This window comes from Hetaerina americana, unplaced genomic scaffold, assembly GCF_022747635.1.
Source record: "Hetaerina americana unplaced genomic scaffold, ioHetAmer1.1.p SCAF_5, whole genome shotgun sequence".
Classification (NCBI taxonomy): domain Eukaryota; kingdom Metazoa; phylum Arthropoda; class Insecta; order Odonata; family Calopterygidae; genus Hetaerina; species Hetaerina americana.
This window is the reverse complement of record NW_027287095.1, coordinates 73,522,143-73,542,267: the sequence shown is the minus strand read 5'-3', so window position 1 is coordinate 73,542,267 and position 20,125 is coordinate 73,522,143. Positions and strand designations below refer to the sequence as shown.

The following is a 20,125-nucleotide window of genomic DNA, read 5'->3' as shown; positions in this document are numbered from 1 at the left end:
AAGATAGGTGAAGCGTACCACCTACATATAAATTTGACGTACCGTCGTCTTACCAGCATTCCAAATTGTTCGAATAACTTCTCAAGCTCGTTCCGATAAAAATGAAGAAATCACTGGAAAATAATGCGTCGTTACGAAGCTTGAACCGTTTGTAGAAGCTTATTTTTTTAACCAATCATTTGTGTGGGAATGAAAGTGGTGATTACAATTTGGAATTCTTTTGACTTTTCTCTGCTGTCTGCTTGGTGCGTTGAAGTATCGTGGTGATCTAAGTCGATTGTGCATTTCATACAGTCTAAAGAATGGGATCATTAATTTTTTCCAGCTGTCAATTCTCGTTTTTTCTTCATTACCACCAAGGGTTGTCAGTGTTCGTTCGGTTTCATACGAGATGTCACGTTTCTCCTCAATACGTATCTTCCCGGTGTGGGTGATGCCTGACCGAGAACGTTTCCTTGGTGCTATCGAGTGGGCTCACTGACCGACCGATGATAAACTGTAACATGACAATGTGATGCTCGCGTTCCTTAAAATGGAGGATGTGGAGCTATTGGCTGTTAAGGAAATAATCTCAAGGAAGAAGATCCTAAGGCCAATAAAAATAATTACGAAGAACTCCTATTTTGGAGTTCTTCGTAATTATTTTTATTGGCCTAAGATCTTCTTCCTTGAGATTATTTCTCGCGTTCCTTGGTTCTTAATCATTTGAGAAAAGGAATAAAGCCTAATAGTCCTCCAACATAGTCTCAGTATTCCGCAAGTCGGCGTTAGCTCATGTGACGGAGGGTATTAAGGCACCATTATCTAAAAAAAGGGAAGGAAATCTCTTAAGAGGATGTCTATAATAATATATTAGTTATTTAGCTTTTTTTAAAGTTTCGAAATAATGTTTACCGGAATGAGTCCCAAATTCTCCCCACATATTCACTGTTGAGTCTAAATAGCGAGGGATCCGGATCAACATAAGCCTTCCCTTAATTATTGGGAATCCTGTTTGCGGATCCGGCGTAAACACTAAGTTTTCATGGACTTATAGATAAATTTTCTACGCAGTAGTAGCCTGACACAGCGGAAGATACCTATTTTTATGTGTAAATAACTTCCGAGTTGTTCCACATGATTAAGGAAATTTACTTCACCGCCCGTTCCGTCTTCGCTGAGTTTTCATCAAGGAGGTTTGAGAAATTTCCCGTCTCGTTGTATGCATAATCATGATAAGGTTGGGGCGGGTGAGAATTGCCGGGGTGGAAGAACTGCATTGATATCCCTATTTTGTAGTTACCTTTCAGTGAGGACGACCTGGTTATGATAGTACGTAGGTGAGGAGAAAGTGTGTTTCGGCGATCAAGACTGTCTCCACAAGGAATGGCTAGCAGGGGGTAATGAATAAGAGAAACATTTTAATTTGCAAACACATTTTTGTGTAGATGATTCGCTCTCCGATTAATCCGACCGTTCAAATCTGTACATTCTATCAGTCAAATCTGTCCATCTCTAGTGCAAAGTATTCGGTCATGTTTACCTTGGTGCGAAGTCTTTCTGAACATTTTATATGTAAATGTATAATGTCATTATGTTAATTCATATTCATTTTATATAAAATTCATTTCTTTCAATCACGTCTTGCGTCCCCCCTACCTTGTCATGGAGCTCTTATCAGTCTGCCCTATTTAGCATACGCATACATGAAACACTGCAACTCACCGCTAGGGTGTGTGGCAAAGGGTGATTACACATGAGACTGCTTTTGACGCAAATTACCCATTCCCCCCTTGGCGCGGGGGGATCTAGTTATTTATTCTGATACCTTATCGTGCTTGGGAAAAATGACATCTTAAATCTATCTGCGATCACTTTTAATCTCTCTAATTTTATTTGTCTCACCTTTCCTATTGCGGTATGACGATGAATACATTTTCATCGTCATTGCTAAAGATATATCCTTCCCATCAACGCAAGAGATTTTATTTGTAACATTAAATAAATAATAGTAATGAAGTATATAAGTAAACCTACCAATCAGAGGAACCTTTTTACCACGTTCATTTCCTCACGAACCTGGACAGTTGAGAGCGTCATGGTGTGACTACTCGAAAGGACATAAATGAAAATGATACCGAATGCATTTAGTTAGCGATTGCCTTAATGGTTTATGAATTATCACCACCTGCCATTTGAACTCCTCGTCAGGCTTGATCATCTTACAGGGTTATCTAAGCGTTTATCCGTCATTTCAATGGCTATACTTTGTGTCGTAGTTCACCCAATTGCACGTACCCTAACCCTTCATTTTCTAATATTACCACTGGTATAAAGATTAGGGAAAGAGAAGTCTGGACTAATGCATCTAGGGTAACTTATTCACACCGAATATTTAATGCAACGATTTAAAATATTCCCAATTCTCCGGGCTCAAACCATGAATTTCTCTTTTGTTGTGTGCGCTTCTTTCCATATCTTTACTTTTTGGAGTTGTTTATGTCATGGACGCGACCATTCATTTCTCGCGGGCGTATCTCGTGGTAGGCTTCTCGTGATTGTTCCTCTGTATATCTGGTTCCTGTTGCTCGATATTAGTTTGCAGCCTATGAGGCTTTTGTGATGGTTCGCGCTCATTTTAATTATTGAACGTATACCCTTAAAGAATAGTTCATTGTTCAGCTTTCGTGGCTTCTCCAAAAGCAACATAACCATTTTTCGATAATAAGAGCGCACAAGTCCTCATCCTGCAGAAGTAGTTGTTCTTCTAACATTATCGAAAAAAAATAACTATTATGTGAACTATACTACTGACTACGTTTTTCCACTGCATATTATCGTCGGTAAATGACAATAATTTCAATTTCCCTACGTTATATCTTTGATAATTTGTTTTGTTCGTATACTATTGTGAAATTTTCCCCGGTGGACTATGTCTACCAGTGAAGAAATTTTATTTCGTATGTGTTATATATATATATATATATATATATATATATATATATATATATATATATATATATATATATATATATGTGTGTGTGTGTGTGTGTGTGTGTGTGTGAATATATATATATGTATATATATATGTATATATATGTATATATATGTATATATAATATATATATGTATATATATGTGTATATGTGTATATATATATATATATATATATATATATATATATATATATATATATTACAAGCTTTGACAGCCACAAACAATATAGGAACACATAAAAAGATTTATTCTGATATAAAAATTTATTCTGTTTCTGATCCCAGAGTGAAATGTTTACTCGTGCATAGTGTCATAAAAGTGAAGAGTTTCCTCTTTGAGACTTTAGCCGAAGATATCTCGTATTTACTCAATTCCCTGAGCATTTAAATTTGTTTTATGTAAATTTAAAAACAGTTGCAAAATTTATCTCATTGATGACCAAAGGGTTCAAGTCTTCAACTATGGAGCGTATATTTTCATTAATTTTCGTCTTCCAGTTGTAAATTGAAACATTAAATCAGTGAAACAAATACCTATTTCGTAATGTTCTTCAGTACGACGTAAAACATTTGTGTTTCCACATGTTTATAACTGTTCCCGTAAATTGTAGGCAATTACCTGCCCTGAGGAGTCTTCCGACGCTCGTTAAATTTCACGCAATATAATTATGGTAAAACCAGTAAAGGTTGCGTAAGTTTGATAAACGGATTTCCGTCGAATAAATTAACCCTCGTTTGTCTCGTTCCGTCTTCTTTGCTTCATGGTAGTTTTATTTTCGTCGTGACTCATTACTGCTGTTCCATTCCCCGCAAAGCCTTTTGGAGACCTCCTTGCTGCTGAAGGATGGCTCTATGCAACGCTCCTCAATAGCGCGTGAATAGGTTATTGGAATTTCCCCACGCTATTGCGGCCATGCATTTGTCTTTTCTTGCTCGAGAGCGCTTCGGCGTTTCTGCGTGATGGCTTCTTTAGCATAAAAAACGAGGTGAACACAACGAAAGCGCTCCTTAAAGAAAATGTTCGGCGTACAATTAACCTAAACATCCGAATTTTATGGCTCGAGAGCATTCCTTATTCTTACCAGGTTCTTGGTATGTCAGCCGTTTACGGAATTCTTCTCCGAAATCGGAAATGGTTGTGGAATGTAATTTTGGTCTAGAGGATCTATGATAACAGTGTGAAATTATTATTTTTCGTCCTTGAAAATTAAATTAATGGATTTATGTATTATTTTTTTATGATATTATTAATATTCGGATAAAATAGTGAAGGCTGCATCATCTGAGGACTGCAGAACAAAAAGTTTGATTTCCCACCCAGCTAAAGCGGTTCTCACGATTATGAACAAAAGGATAGAGAGCAGGGCAAATGATTGATAAAGGATGAAGAGCAGGGCAGGGAATGATCAGTTTGGGTTTAGGAAGGGGAGAAGCACGCGTGATGCCATTGCAATAATGAGATCACCAATCGAGGGGAATATAGAATAAAATCAGGACGTAATTGCCTGTTTCTCAGATTTCGAAAAGGCGTTTGATAGAGTAAATTGGGAAAAAATAATGAGTATATGGCAGAAAAGAGGAATAGATTGGAGGGACAGGAGGCTAATCCGCAACCTGTACACTCCGACTGCCCAGGCGCGAGTGGGAGACGGAGAGTCCGGATGGGTAGTGCTACGAAGAGGTGTAAGGCAGGGTTTTCCAATATCACCGGTTCGGTTCAACGTTCATGTGGAGGAAATGATTAAAGAGGCATGGGAAGAACTGGAGATAGGAATGAAAGTGGGCGGGGAATTAGTATAATCAGTTAAGTATGCTGATGATCAAGCTCTAGTTTGTCAGCCGGCCATGGGATTGCGAGCTTTGCAAAGTGAATTGGAAATTCAGTGCGATAGATATGTGATGAGAATTGATATAAATAAAACAGAGGTTATGCGATTTACGAGAAAGAGAAAGGCTAAGCTAAACATTAAAATAGTAGGGCAAAAACCAGAACAGGTGGGACAGTTTACTTATCTCGGAAGTGTTTTGGACCAACAGGGTCAAAGTAGTAGGGACGTAAGGGCAAGAATTGCGCTAGGCAAAGAGGCTTTCACAAGGAGGAGGGAGTTGATGGCAGGGACGTTGAGTAAGAATGTTACGAAAAGGCTCGTCAAAAGTTTGTTATGGAGTGTAGTCATGTACGTCACGGAAACATGGTCACTAAAGCAGTAGGATACACGTAGGTTGGTGGGTTTTGAAATGTGGAGAAGGATGGAGAAGGTAAAGTGGACAAAAAGGAAAACGAATGAGGCAGTGCTGGGTAGGGTGGAGGAGTTAGGAGCTCTGGCTCTCGCTTTTAAATATGTTGAACGCATAAATTGTAGCGAAATGATTTTAGTGGCATTTATTGGAGTTATTTTAAGAGTTCAGATATGAAGCCTCACTATGGTTTAACACATTTTTTGTCCTATTTATCGAGTTTCCCTGTCGGGAATTTTCCCGGAGACAGCATTTAATCGAGTATGACGTCTGAAATGCATACATTTTACTAATTGTTTTTTCTTTTTGATGACGTCCAGCAGCGAATTCTTCTTCCCTATGATTAATCGTTGGCATGAACGACTGAATTATAACTTAGTTTTATGCTTCCAGTTTCGTGTCTTGGAATTAGCCACTCTGGAAATTAATGAAGACAGATTACTATGGAATATTTGCCTGTTAAATGTATCTTCAGAGATTTATGCTAGGGGCTGTGATCGCCATTGATCCTGATTGTTCATGCACATTAGCTAAATCTTCTTGCCAACTACGAATCGATGGCGATTACATCTCAGCTAAAATTATTCTTTTTTACCCGTTCTATGGTCACTACGCTATTTTTCATTTTCTGTTCCATACTAACCCCCACCCTTGAATCTCTACCGCTATAAATTAGTCTAATTTTGCTCTATTAGCCCCTATTATAAGTATTCCTAAGCAAATCTACATACCTATGATTCAATTTTCAATATTTTATTTAAATCCCAATAACCCGGCTGCCCTAATCATCCCTCTAACATATATTCCCTGCTTACAGCTTACGAGTAAGCAATCGTCCTCTCTCGCTTCAGTGTTCCCTGGCTCTTAAGGGATGACTCCTCAACACAACGGGCTGAGTTCCGTAATTTCCAGGATTCGTTAAATTACTTGCCTCCATTCATAACAACAGTGAAATATAGTTGGGGTGGTTCACTGTCGCTTTCCTGAGCAATTTCTTCCATTACGCCATGGCTGTAGTCCACCGGGATAGCTACATTTCATAGTCACTAAGATCGCAGTTCTGCATGTGTCCCCAGGGAGCTGTTCAAATTAATGAGAGTCATTTCACCTTTGCCTTGCTATGGATGGGGTAGAATAGAGGTTTACGCTCAGCAATTGTCGGATTCCTCTCTTGGCATTTTCTATCTACACTTAGGCGTGCGGTATGTTCGAATCGGATCCTCGATTACGGAACATTTCGTTCGATAGGCATCGGGCTCTAAGGCTCAGTTTTATAATGTCTCAACAAAAGGCAGTCGTTAGCAACCGTGGATGGTGCTGTCCGGCCCGATTTTATGAACAGATCAGATGGCAATCATCCTTTAGTTATAATGCATGCTAACTGTATTTACTGCATCTTTAATAGGGATTCAATCAAACTTCAATTCAGACTTACACTTTAGGCTAGCTCGTGTAGAACTGATTTTTTGCTTTAAACGAAAGCTTAAAGTTAAATTTCAGTTTAACGAGCCATTACAAAAACCGGTTCTAATTTTTTTTGAGTTTTGTTCCATAAACATAGCTATGCTCCTTGCCGAGCTTAAGGCCATGGGTTAATGAATCCTTAAGGCCAGAGGTAATGAAATCCTTTTCAGCTGACATTTATAAACCATAAATCTCCGTGGTAAAAGATTCCAAGTTTTATTTAGATTGCCTTACTTTTTTCTAAATTCTGCTACTGCTCTTTTTACTTCTTCTAAAACATTTCCTCTTATTTTGTTAGCTCTTCTCTGTAGGGACTGGGATCCACTCATGTAATTTTAAACGGGAACCGATAGGTATCGCTAAAACCGTCCCTTCATTCTGGCCTGGTAATATCACGTGCGGTTTTCCCACGGGACGTGCAAATGAAACTGTCACAGTTCGTTGTTTTTTTCTCTCTTGATTTGAATACGTTCAGTCTGGCGCAGAGACTTGCAGTCAGATTTGAGAGAGTAATCGATTTCGGGAACCGTTGGTGCGGGCGGGCATTGTATAGAGTCGTATCTCTCCGTAGTACTTACTCGATCGACTCCTCCCCTATGACTCCAAGCTAATGCCTCCGAAATTCTTTTCTTGTATCCATTGCAGTCGTGGAGGGCGGGCGAGGTGGACTTCCGTTCCGCCCATTCCATCCATCCACACGAACCTCCTTCGGCGCAGCCGTCCCGTCCGATATCCATTCTCCTCCCTCCCCTCTACAGTCCGTCCGACCCCTCCCCCAACTTCCCGGAATGCCCTCAATCCCCCACACCACCCAGTTCAGTGCCTTCCTCCGTCCCCCATCGCACCCTTAGTCCCGGGGGTGCTCCCAGTGGAACTGAGCCCCCCCTTTCTTCTCCTCCACCTCTCTCTCTCCGCTCCTCCAACCCTTTTTATCCACCGTCCATCACCACGAACAACATAACTGCCCCTCCACACGTTCCGGCGTCTCACCTCGCTCCGGAGAGACGAGCCACTGCGCGAGGAAGACCTGGAGGAAGGAAGGGAGGAGAAATCTTCAACTGAGGAAAGGAAGAGAGGCTGCCCAATCCTCAGCTCGCGTCCGCGTTTATTTTATTTTTTTTTAAGAAGAGAAAAAGTTCCGAGCGTCCCGCCCAGCGTGTTCTTCCTTCTCGCCGCTCATCAATTGTTTCCCGGGAGTGCAGACGTCAAATGAGGCGGAGCCGTCCTCCTGCGCCGGACCGCGCCTCGCTTCTCGCTTGAATCCAGGTGAGTGGATCTCTCCGGGAGATGATTCCTTCTCCGACTTTCCGGACTCTTCATGAAAACAGCGCGTGTGTGCCGGAGTGTTTTTTTGCGAGCGAGTGTTTTGGTGTAGCCAGGGTTTAACTTTTTGTGGAAAGAATGGAGAATATGGAGTGGATGAATGAAATATGAATGGGAACATGAATAATGGAGAATCATGGAGTGCTAAGGAAATCAATGTATTGTACCTGATGAAATAGTCTGAAGGAGATTAGCTGAATCATTCGCGAATACGACGGGGATGCAACATAATTTATTTTTCAAAATAATCGGGAAAAAATGGGGATAATGCCCGATATAAAAATGTCGGGACGTAATATTTGCACCGATGATACTGTATGGGAATACAGAATTCTCAATAAGATCCACGATGTTTTTCTTTTAGTTTTGCGTTCATTCCGTGTTTTCAAACCAAAACTTAACCTAATTAAAACGATTTCGGTGATACCAGCGGTTCACGAAGGGAAGAGGTGGTATTAGGTTTGGGTAGTAATGAATTGAACATTTACACGTTATGGTAAAAATTGAATTTTTCAAATAACTCTTAACTGAAGTTCTTTGCCTATTTTTCCCTGTATGAATTTATTTTATTAGTAAAACTTTATGGTAAATATGACACATTAAATTTTAAATTAAAATAATTTTAGATTGCCACTAATGCTAGAAGAAAATTATCTTCAACAAAGTGTTTTAACTTTATTCAGAGAAACGCAACCCTTCTTCACCTTCTTCAGTCATCAGTTTTTCCTTTGAGAAATGGAAAATATTTTTAAACTTAATTTTTCATGGAGGAATTTTTAATGGAATTTTTCTCGCTAAAGTAACATGAGAATTGAATTTTAATTCGGATATAGCTTAATCTAAATCAATTTCAACGGGATCCAATTGTTAATTTCATTTACTTGAGATGTATTACTTTTAAATTAAGCTGAGTTTTAACTAAACTTTTTCAGTTAACTTTCTCCACTTGGGCTATGAATCGCAAAAAATATACAGGAGTTTCAGAAATAACTTTGCAGCTTCCACATAAAATAACTTATTTATTTTCTACTAGTTTCGCTACACTGTAGCATCTTCAGGAACGTACAAAGAAAATATTCTTTTTTCACACATATATATAATACACATAATATACATATACACATAAATACACACATACATATAAATACACATATAATACACATAATATACATATACACATAAAATACACATATATATAATACACATATTTTCTTTGTACGTTCCTGAAGATGCTACAGTGTAGCGAAACTAGTAGAAAATAAATAAGTTATTTTATGTGGAAGCTGCAAAGTTATTTCTGAAACTCCTGTTCGCAATGGATTTCCACAAAGTCTCGGCCTCAACCATCAGTCGCAAAAAATATACTTAATTGCCGTCGGGTATGAAGATCAAAATCCGCTGTGGGATTCTAGAAAATTATTTTTTTATCATTATAACTACATAGTACCCTACCAGCCACCGCTAGTGTGTGTGGCATGGAGTGATTACATACCAGACTACTTCACAAATTAAATAGTTCCTCTCCCCTTGTTCGGTCGGAAAACGGTATTCTGATCCTCATCGTTCGTGGGAAAAAGTTCCACCTTAAATCTGTCTGTCCAATCTATGAAAATCAGTCTCCATACTCTAAATCAGTTTCTCCAAAATCATTATTTTTCATGTAGTATTACTTATCATGTTGTAATAATTGCAGGTATGCATTGCCAATAAATAAAATAACGAAATTATAAAAGAAGTGCAGAGAAAAAATTGAGAAAAACAAGTAAAAATTGGGTAGGTGTGTCATGTATTTGAGCGGTTAACTGTTTTGTCAAACCAAACAAAGGGCAATATACATGTATTGCGCCTAACAATAATACTTTTTAGCATGGAAAGGCATGTTGTATGCAATAATTCATTTTGGTAAGTTGCTTCTTTTAAACTTTCTTGTAAATTTCATCTCAAAATATCCGAAGGAGTCTCTTTTATTAAACGTAGTGTTTGCATCATTTGTCAATCAGCCCAATGTATGCGCTATGATTTTTCATACATACATGTCATTCGTATTTCAGCTAAATGATAAATGCCACTTCGCGAGCTCTTCTATTTACATGTAGTCGTATATTGCATTCACTCATTGTCACTATCTGTCTCCCTTCTTCTGCCTCAGTTCTCTCATTCCTTCCACTGAAAAGTATGGTTGTGCCATTGAAAATTTTAATCAATCCTAGTGTGAGTTTTTTTTGGCGCTGTCATGCTTTTTATTTGCCTTTGTTGCATTAGTGATAAATATTGCTTCTCGAGCTCTTTCAGTACATACATTCACCGTCGCTATTACAATCATTCCGTGTCATCTCTTGCCTACGAGTCACTAATTACTAGCTACTACCAGCACAAACCTCACATCATGGCACTTCCTCATTAGCAAGTTATCTCCCTCTTCACGGCGCACCTCCTCTCCAGGGTTAACCAAATTTTTAAATCAGGTCTCCTTTCCCTCTAGTTTTGCCGCATTAAATCCTTAGAAAAAAAACTGTACTCCCTTTTTGCATTTCTCAGTGACGCCAAGGTCTCCCCTTACCTCTTCGGTTAATTTCGCCCACTCCAAATACCTTTACGAACCCGACCTGGCAGCTTTTTTCCACCTTCCTCCCACCACTCCTAACAACGTCTCGGGTTGTTCCGAAGTGCATCTACCGACACTGAGATTCTACCACACCTCTTCACACTCGGATAATGAATAAAATGAATGATCCGCCCGACGACGTGGTGGTCGACCTTTCCTCCTCACTCTTTAGTCCTGCCGTAGCCGTACTTGTAACAATATTTAAGAGAACCCAATGTTGATATATCAGATAAGTATTGTTCTCAGTTGGCTCAGTGAATATCCGAGCTACGGCTAAAGATAAGTGCCGCCCTTAAGTATTGCATTTAAGTCAGAAAGTATAGAGTACGAGTCGTTAGCGAGTGGTTTTAAGCGTACCCTCACTAAACCAACCTAGCTGACGTATCGGATATGCAACTATCTCAGATGCCGAGATACATTTTCCAACGTTTAGATAATTCCTCGGTATCTTTCGTCGTAGCAATTGAAAGGTTTTGACGGTAAAAATTAATTCTCAATAAAAAATTAATAAAGTTGGGCGGGATTTTTTGAATTCTCCCAACTTTTCTTTTATTTTCGTATAAGGGACTTAGTTATGTACGCATTCGTGGATTTAACATACTCCCTGTCCTTCCAGCCGTTTCAAATTAAATATTGAGCACATAGGTAATAGATGACTTTCTTGGACATAATTTCTCCCTATTACTCCCTTCTAGCGTCTTGAATTTGCTCATTTTCTGGTGTGGGAGGGTATTTCCCTGCTCTGGGTCACATTGTGGTTGAAAGTCTGTACTGCCACTCATTAAAACGAGCACAGCTTAGGTTAACCAAGGGTGTTCTACGGGCATCGCCCGGGTTTGACCCCAGATCCCCTCGGGACATCATCTCTGCGCTCCACCCAATGGACTACCAAGCAGCCTTCGTCGACGAGATGCATTGAAATTTTTCCATTAATCGAAGAGGAAAGTATTTGCATATCGGATTTGCGAGGGCTTCAACTCCGTTATCCTCCTCTCTCTTCCCACCCCCCTCGTGTTTATTTGTGTGTGTGCGCGCACACTTTCGTGAAGGAAAGCAGAACTGGAAAATATTTTTGAAACCCTCGGAGGTGGAGAAGGTCGCTGCGGGAAACCAAATTCTACAGCGAGTCCTAATTAGTGAATTACAATTCCAACTGCGTCCTAAATTGAACTTTCCGTCATCTTGGGAGTGTTAATCTATATTACTGGGCAGCTCCGGCAGTTTTTGGAGATGATATGGCTCTCTTGTTTTCGAAATGATCCCCTATCTCATTAAATGTCGCTCCTATAGGGGAAAGAAAGCACCCAGGGAGATTTCGGTAATTATTTAAAATATCTCCAATTAGAGTCAAATTTATTCTTCACCACGGCATTAACATTAATTTTAATTCGTGAAACAAATATCTTGTTATGTTTTTGTGGAAATTATCATTGCTCTCTGTGATAAGAAGTTGGCAGGACATGAATCCAGGTGTCGCCGTTTGACAGCTTTTTTACAGGAATGAGTACAGCTTTTATACTCTCGCGGTAAAATGTATGACGGTACGGCTTCGGTTTCAACGATGCTCAGGTGATATCATAAGTTACCCGATTGTGTCGCTTGTACGTTGAAGTCTGTAGTGCCATTATCAATTTTATTGTGAAAGTATACGAATTAGATTAGCATTGAAATATTTTATGGTGTGACGGATGAAACTCTTTTCAGTGTGTCAAGTGACGTCTTTTGTAAATCTTTCATGACGATGAAAGTCAGAAATTTTGATAGTGGTTCATGAAATATTGCCAATGATATTTGAAGGGCTTTATAATTCGACATTTGAAGAATCGTTATTCGTTAAATTATCCTTAGTACAATAAATACACTTTTATTTTTTCCTCGATACAATGAAAATTCTAATTGGTACTCCATGACCATAATTGGTAGATGTTTAATGTTATTTGCTAATGGATGATAATAATACTATATCCCCTCGGTCAGATCTTGTTTGAAGGGGAACTCCTCTCTGAGATATTTAAGTTTTTAGGAAAATTTCATACTGAAAATATTTCTTTACCGAACATTTTCAAACTGAATCCAAACATTGTAGCAGATGAATTTTTAATTCGTATTTTCATGCCGATAACGACTGCTCACCTCGCGAATTTCATTTATTCTTTGTTGTCATATATATATATATATATATATATATATATATATATATATATACATATAATTGAACAATAAATTGAGGCGGGCAACAAATAAGGCAAAAGACGCATGGTGGAAGACGCAGTGCGAGGATATGGAAAGTCTCCAGAGGAAGGGTGAAATCGGTGCGCTGTACAGCAAAGTTAAATCGTTATCGGGAAGTAAGAAAGGAAGAGCTATGCTAACAGTTAGAGATAAGGCGGGTAAGGTAATAGTTGACGCAGGAAAGATCCAAGAGAGATGGAAGGAGTATATAGAAGAACTGTATAGTAAAGAACTCAGACCAACACAGTTAGACATTGAAAAAGAAAATGACGTAGAGGAAGACAGCTTAGGTCCAGGCATACTAGACAATGAGATAGAAAGGGCATTAAGGGAGATGAAACTAAATAAGGCCGTGGGGGTAGATAACATTCCCGTGGAACTTTTAAAATGCTTAGGAAAATGTGGGAGGAAGAGGCTATATGGGCTGATCCGTAGCATTTATGAGGAGGGAATCTGGCCGGAAGACTTTGTGAGAGCAGTTTTAGTTCCGATTCCGAAAAAGGTAAAGGCCACGTCATGTGAGGACTATAGGACAATTAGTTTGATATCCCACGCAGCTAAAGTTGTTCTCAGGATCATAAACAAAAGGATAGAGAGTAGAGCAAATGGTTACTTAGGGGATGATCAGTTTGGGTTTAGGAAGGGGAGAGGTACGCGTGATGCCATTGCAGTAATGAGATTATTAATCGAGAGGAATATAGAACACAACCAGGAGGTATTTGCCTGTTTCGTAGATTTCGAAAAAGCGTTTGATAGAGTGAATTGGGAAAAACTAATGAGTATTCTGCAGAAAATAGGAATAGATTGGAGGGAAAGGAGGCTAATCCGCAACCTGTACATGTCTCAGACTGCTCAGGTGCGGGTGGGAAACGGGGAGTCAGGATGGGCAGTGTTAGGAAGGGGTGTAAGGCAGGGTTGCCCATTATCACCGTTGCTGTTCAACCTGTATGCAGAGGAAATGATCAAAGAGGCATGGGAAGAACTAGAGGTAGGAATGAAAGTGGGCGGGGAATTCGTAAAATCAGTTAGGTTTGCTGATGACCAAGCTTTAGTTTGTCAGTCAGCCAAGGGGCTGCAAGCATTGCTTAGTGAATTGGAAATTCAGTGCGACAGGTATGGGATGAGAATCAACATTAATAAAACAAAGGTTATGCGATTTTCTGAAAGAAAAAGGGCAAGCTTAACATTAAAATAGGAGGGCAAAAACGAGAGCAGGTAGAACAGTTTACGTATCTCGGTAGTGTTTTGGACCAACACGGTCAAAGTAGTAGGGACGTAAGGAGAAGAATTGCGCTAGGCAAAGAGGCTTTCACGAGGAGGAGGGAGTTGATGACGGGGTCTTTGAGTAAGGAATCCCGGCGGTGTTGAATATTTTTTAGAGGTATCTCGATCCCTACTTGAGGTGCTTTGTGGAGGGCACTTTGAGTGAGTACGCCGTCCGTCGGATGGGACGTTAAATTGCGGACCCCTTGGCGCCTTTCGTAAAGAGTAGGCTAATGCCGACGCCGGGTTTCTCTCCACCCTTCATCCTTTCCTGTCCATCCCCTATGGCGCAAATGACCTCAGCTGTCGGTCGCCTCCCCTCAAAACTACTACTGAGTAAGGATGTTAAGAAAAGACTCGTAAAAACTTTGATATGGAGCGTAGCTATGTACGGCGCGGAAACGTGGTCATTGAAGCAGGAGGATAGACGTAGACTGGAGGCTTTTGAAATGTGGGTGTGGAGAAGAATGGAGAAGGTGAAATGGACAGAGAAGAAAACAAATGAGGAAGTACTTGGTATGGTGGGCGAAGAGAGGGGTTTTTTGGGAGCAATCCTATGGAGGCAGGAAAAGTGGATGAAGGGGGTGTTGACCGGCAGTGGGATGTTGAAGACTGTGATAGAGGGTAGAATGTTGGGCAAAAGAGGAAAGGGAAGGAACAGGATAGGGATGTTGGACGGGATGAAGGGCGGAAGAAAGTACTCAGAGATGAAGAGGGACCTGGTGTAGAGTAGAATTTAGGGTTGTGTTTTGTTAGTAGCCACATAATATTTGTTTGGTAGTTGTGTCCATCGAAAAACCTACCTTAACCGGTAGATTACCTTTAAAAAAAAAATATATATATATATATATATATATATATATATATATATATATATATATATATATATATAAAGGAGAGTGTTTGTTTGTATGTATGTAATTTGTTTACTTTTTTGCTGTCATAGAAACAGCATTTTTCCAACTATGCCAGCAGGATACTTTTGCGAGAACACTATTGTATTCAGAATTGCCGAGATATTATACGTGGAATACATCAAGGAAAGTCTTTTGTAGAAGAAAAATGGGCAACTTTGATCCTGAGAATAATATTTGTTCATGTGACGCATTGGGCCGAGTCTACACAGTCCATCCTAACAACGCCGAATGTTATTTTTTAAGAATGCTTTTACATACCATTAGAGGACCTCGCTCATTTGCAGAATTAAGAACGGTAAACGGAGAAATATGTGAGACATTCAGAGAAGCTTGCCAGAATTTAGGGTTGCTAGAAGGAGATCAACACTGGGATGACTCATTGCGAGAGGCCAGTTTGATTTCTCTTCCAGGACAAATCCGAATTTTGTTTGCCATCATAATAACCTCCTGTAATCCATCTAACCCGAAAACAATATGGGAAAAATATAAAGAATCAATGAGTGAGGATATACTGGCTAAAGTTCGAAGTCAAAATCCTACATTGGATATTACGTTTAACTCCGACATTTTTAATAAAACTTTGATTATTTTGGAGGAAAAGTGTATCACCATGGTTAACAAGACTTTAGTGGAACTCGGTCTTTTTGCGCCTGTAAAAGATCAACAGGGTGTATTTTATCCAGATTATATACGTGAAACTAGCTACGATGTCTTAGACTTAGAGGCATACATCGCGGATAAAAATCCACTTCTTAATGAAGATCAGAAATTCGCGTACGAAACAATAATGGATCAAGTAGATAAACAAGAAGGAGGTATCATTTTTCTTGATGCTGCTGGTGGCACGGGAAAAACATTTTTAATTAATTTAGTTCTCGCTGAAATCAGGGTTCATGGAGAAATTGCTCTAACCGTTGCATCTTCAGGTATTGCAGCGACATTAATGGAAGGAGGAAGAACAGCCCACTCTGCCCTTAAGTTGCCACATAATATTTCCCGACAAGAAAATCCCACATGTCATATAAATAAAACAAGCGGCCAGGCACAAGTTCTTATAGAATGTAAATTGATAGTATGGGATGAGTGTACGATGGCTCATAAAAAATCTCTTGAGGCCCTCAACGCAACACTTCAAGATCTTAGAGGAAACTGCAGTTTAATGGGAGGAGCTCTGGTACTCCTGTGTGGAGACTTCCGTCAAACTCTGCCTGTCATTCCAAAATCGACTCCAGCCGATGAAATTTATGCCTGTTTAAAACATTCTGTTCTATGGAATCATGTCCAAGAAATTAGCCTTAAACAAAACATGCGAATCCTCTTAAGAGATGGGAATGCTCAAAATTTTGCAAATAAACTTTTGGAGATTGGAGAAGATAGATTACTTATTGAAGCATCTGGTATGATAACATTGTCATCAAATTTATGTGTATCGGTGAAAACTGTCCGCGACATGATACAAGCAGTCTATCCTAACGTTAATCAAAATTATAAAAATTTAGAATGGTTGCGAGAAAGAGCCATTCTTGCTCCTAAGAACGATGATGTTAATGAAATTAACAAGGAGATACTAGCCATGCTGCCAGGAGACGTGATTGAATATAAATCGGTTGATACCGTAGTGGATGCTGACGAAGCCGTCAATTATCCAACGTAATTCCTAAATTCACTTGATCCAGCTGGATTGCCACAACATCGCCTTATACTTAAAGTAGGATCTCCATTCATTTTATTGCGAAATTTAGATCCACCAAAACTCTGCAATGGGACACGATTGTGTGCGACAAAATTAATGAAAAATATAATCCAGGCAGTCATTTTAACTGGAAAAGGAAAAGGCGAAATAATTTTTATTCCACGGATACCTCTAATCCCAACTGATCTTCCCTTCAACTTTAAAAGATTACAGTTTCCAGTCCGGCTAGCTTTTTCAATTACCATTGATAAAACACAGGGACTGTCTTTAAAGGTTTGTGGTGTTGATCTAAGATCGCCATGTTTTAGCCACGGGCAACTTTATGTTGCTTGCTCCAGAGTAGGTTCGCCTAAAAATTTATATATTCTTTCTCCTGGATATTGAACAAAAAATGTAGTTTATAAACAGGTGTTAAATAAAAAACATTCTAAAATTTGTATGAAGTAGTGTATTATTGTACTTTATAATTTGTTGTTTTTATTTATGTAGTATATTTATATTATTGTTTCTCCCTAACCCGTGCAAAGCCGGGTATTCAACTAGTATATATATTATTATTATTATTATTAGGTAATCTACCGGTTAAGGTAGGTTTTTGGATGGACGTAATTACTAATAAAATAATTTGTGGCCCCTAGCAAAACACAACATCCTACTCTACATCAGGTCCCTCTTCATCTCTGAGTACTTTCTTCCTCCCTTCATCCCGTCCAACTTCCCTATCCTGTTCCTTCCCTTTCCTCTTTTGCCCAACATTCTACCCTCTATCACAGTCTTCAACATCCCACTGCCGGTCAACACCCCCTTCATCCACTTTTCCTGCCTCCATAGGATTTCTCCCAACAAACCCCTCTCTTCGCCCACCATACCAAGTACTTCCTCATTTGTTTTCTTCTCTGTCCATTTCACCTTCTCCATTCTTCTCCACACCCACATTTCAAAAGCCTCCAGTCTCCGTCTGTCCTCCTGCTTCAATGACCACGTTTTCGCGCCGTACATAGCTACGCTCCAAATTAAAGTTTTTAGGAGTCTTTTCTTAACATCCTTACTCAACGTCCCCGTCATCAACTTCCTCCTCCTTGTGAAAGCCTCTTTGCCTAGTGCAATTCATCTCCTTACGTCCCTACTACTTTGACCGTGTTGGTCCAAAACACTACCGAGATACGTAAACTGTTCTACCTGCTCTAGTTTTTGCCCTCCTATTTTAATGTTTAGCTTAGCCTTTTTCTTTCTAGAAAATCGCATAACCTTTGTTTTATTAATATTGATTCTCATCCCATACCTGTCGCACTGAATTTCCAATTCACTCAGCAATGCTTGCAGCCCCTTGGCTGACTGACAAACTAAGGCTTGGTCATCAGCAAACCTAACTGATTTTACGAATTCCCCGCCCACTTTCATTCCTACCTCGAGTTCTTCCCATGCCTCTTTGATCATTTCCTCTACATACAGGTTGAACAGCAACGGTGATAATGGGCAACCCCTTCCTAACACTGCCCATCCTGACTCCCCGTTTCCCACCCGCACCTGAGCAGTCTGAGACATGTACAGGTTGCGGATTAACCTCCTTTCCCTCCAATCTATTCCTATTTTCTGCAATATACTCATTAGTTTTTCCCAGTTCACTCTATCAAACGCTTTTTCGAAATCTACGAAACAGGCAAATACCTCCTGGTTGTGTTCTATATTCCTCTCGATTAATAATCTCATTACTGCAATGGCATCTCGCGTACCTCTTCCCTTCCTAAACCCAAACTGATCCTCCCCTAAGTAATCATTTGCCCTGTTCTCTATCCTTTTGTTTATGATCCTGAGAACAACTTTAGCTTCGTGTGATATCAAACTTATCGTCCTGTAGTCCTCACATGATGTAGCCTTTACCTTTTTCGGGATAGGAACTAAAACTGATCTCACAAAGTCGTCCGGCCAAATTCCTTCCTCATAAATACTACGGATCAGCCCATATAGCCTCTTCCTCCCACATTTTCCTAATCATTTTAAAAGTTCCGCGGGAATGGTATCCACCCCCACGGCCTTATTTAGTTTCATCTCCCTTAATGCCCTTTATATCTCATTGTCTAGTATGCCTGGACCTAAGCTGTCTTCCTCTACGTCATTTTCTTTTTCAATGTCTCACTTTGTTGTTCTAAGCTCCTTACTATACAGTTCTTCTATATAATCCTTCCATCTCTCTTGAATCTTTGCTGCGTCAACTATTACCTTACCCGCCTTTTCTCCAACTGTTAGCATAGCTCTTCCTTTCTTACTTCCCGATAACGATTTAACTTTGCTGTACAGCGCACCGATTTCACCCTTCCTCTGCAGACTCTCCATATCCTTGCACTGCGTCTTCCACCAGGCTTCTTTTGCTTTATTTGTTGCCCGCCTCAATTTATTGTTTAATTCTTTGTACTTCATTTTGCCTAACTCTGTATTTATATTCTTCCTATATATATATATAAATATAAATATATTGTATATATATAAATATAAATATATATTATATATAAATATATTATATATATATATAAATATATTATATATATATATAAATATATTATATATATATATAAATATATTATATATATATACACACACACACACACACACATACATACACCCATACACCCACACACTTAAAAACACAGTGATCTACTTGCCATTTAACGTCGACAAAATTCGCGACCTTATCGATTCTTCATGGCACTGTATTTATCGTAGTTTTTAGTGTGTAGGTGTACTGTTAATTGCTGTGACCTTTTCAAAAATAACCTTCACGGAACTAGTCCGACATTCCGGTGAAAATGCATGCCAGAAATATTTTTATGAGTAAAGTTCCGTCCTAAGCAAACGGGAAAGGATATTTTAACATTCGTGTGTGTGTGTTTGTAGCGATCGTAAAATAATGGAAGAAGCCATTTTTTTCAGCATTATAAATGCTAATGGCGAAATACGTATGCATAAGCGAGTATTTTTTGAGCGTTTGTTTTGGAAACTGAAATGATATTCCAGTTTCACATGCAAGAATTCATTATCCTTGCTGGAAAAAAGTAAGATATAAAAAAAAGTGTGAATGCCGCTTTTGAATTCTGGATTCATGACTTGGCTGAGTGAAGAATGTAGACGTCCACATGTTGGGAAACAGTGGGTACGGTGGCCCTAGTGTTTCGTAGCGCCGTATACCTATTCGTGCAGACAGAGGGGTTTGCTACAGTGTGCGAGTGGGAATGCAATTTTATACCAGGATATGAAAGCGGCTTATATTTCTGTTCTTTCTATGAGAAAATATGCCGCAATCGCGTCCTCCTGAAATAAAAGAATCCCAATTCTTCCCGTGAAACAGCGCCTCCGACCGGCGTGGAGTGCAATTTTTTTCGTGATAATCTTTATTGAAGACGTTCGTTTAATCCCAATT

At 39.3% G+C, this 20,125-nt stretch overlaps 1 long non-coding RNA gene across 1 annotated transcript in view; it reads left to right on the top strand.

Moving 5' to 3' along the window:
* Window positions 1-20,125, top strand: part of LOC139693533 (uncharacterized) — an 821,473-nt gene that overhangs the window by 233,857 nt on the left and 567,491 nt on the right. Inside the window, exon 3 of the long non-coding RNA XR_011702059.1 lies at window positions 7,323-7,943. This is a non-coding gene — a long non-coding RNA (uncharacterized lncRNA). The remainder of the gene's footprint in view (window positions 1-7,322; window positions 7,944-20,125) is intronic.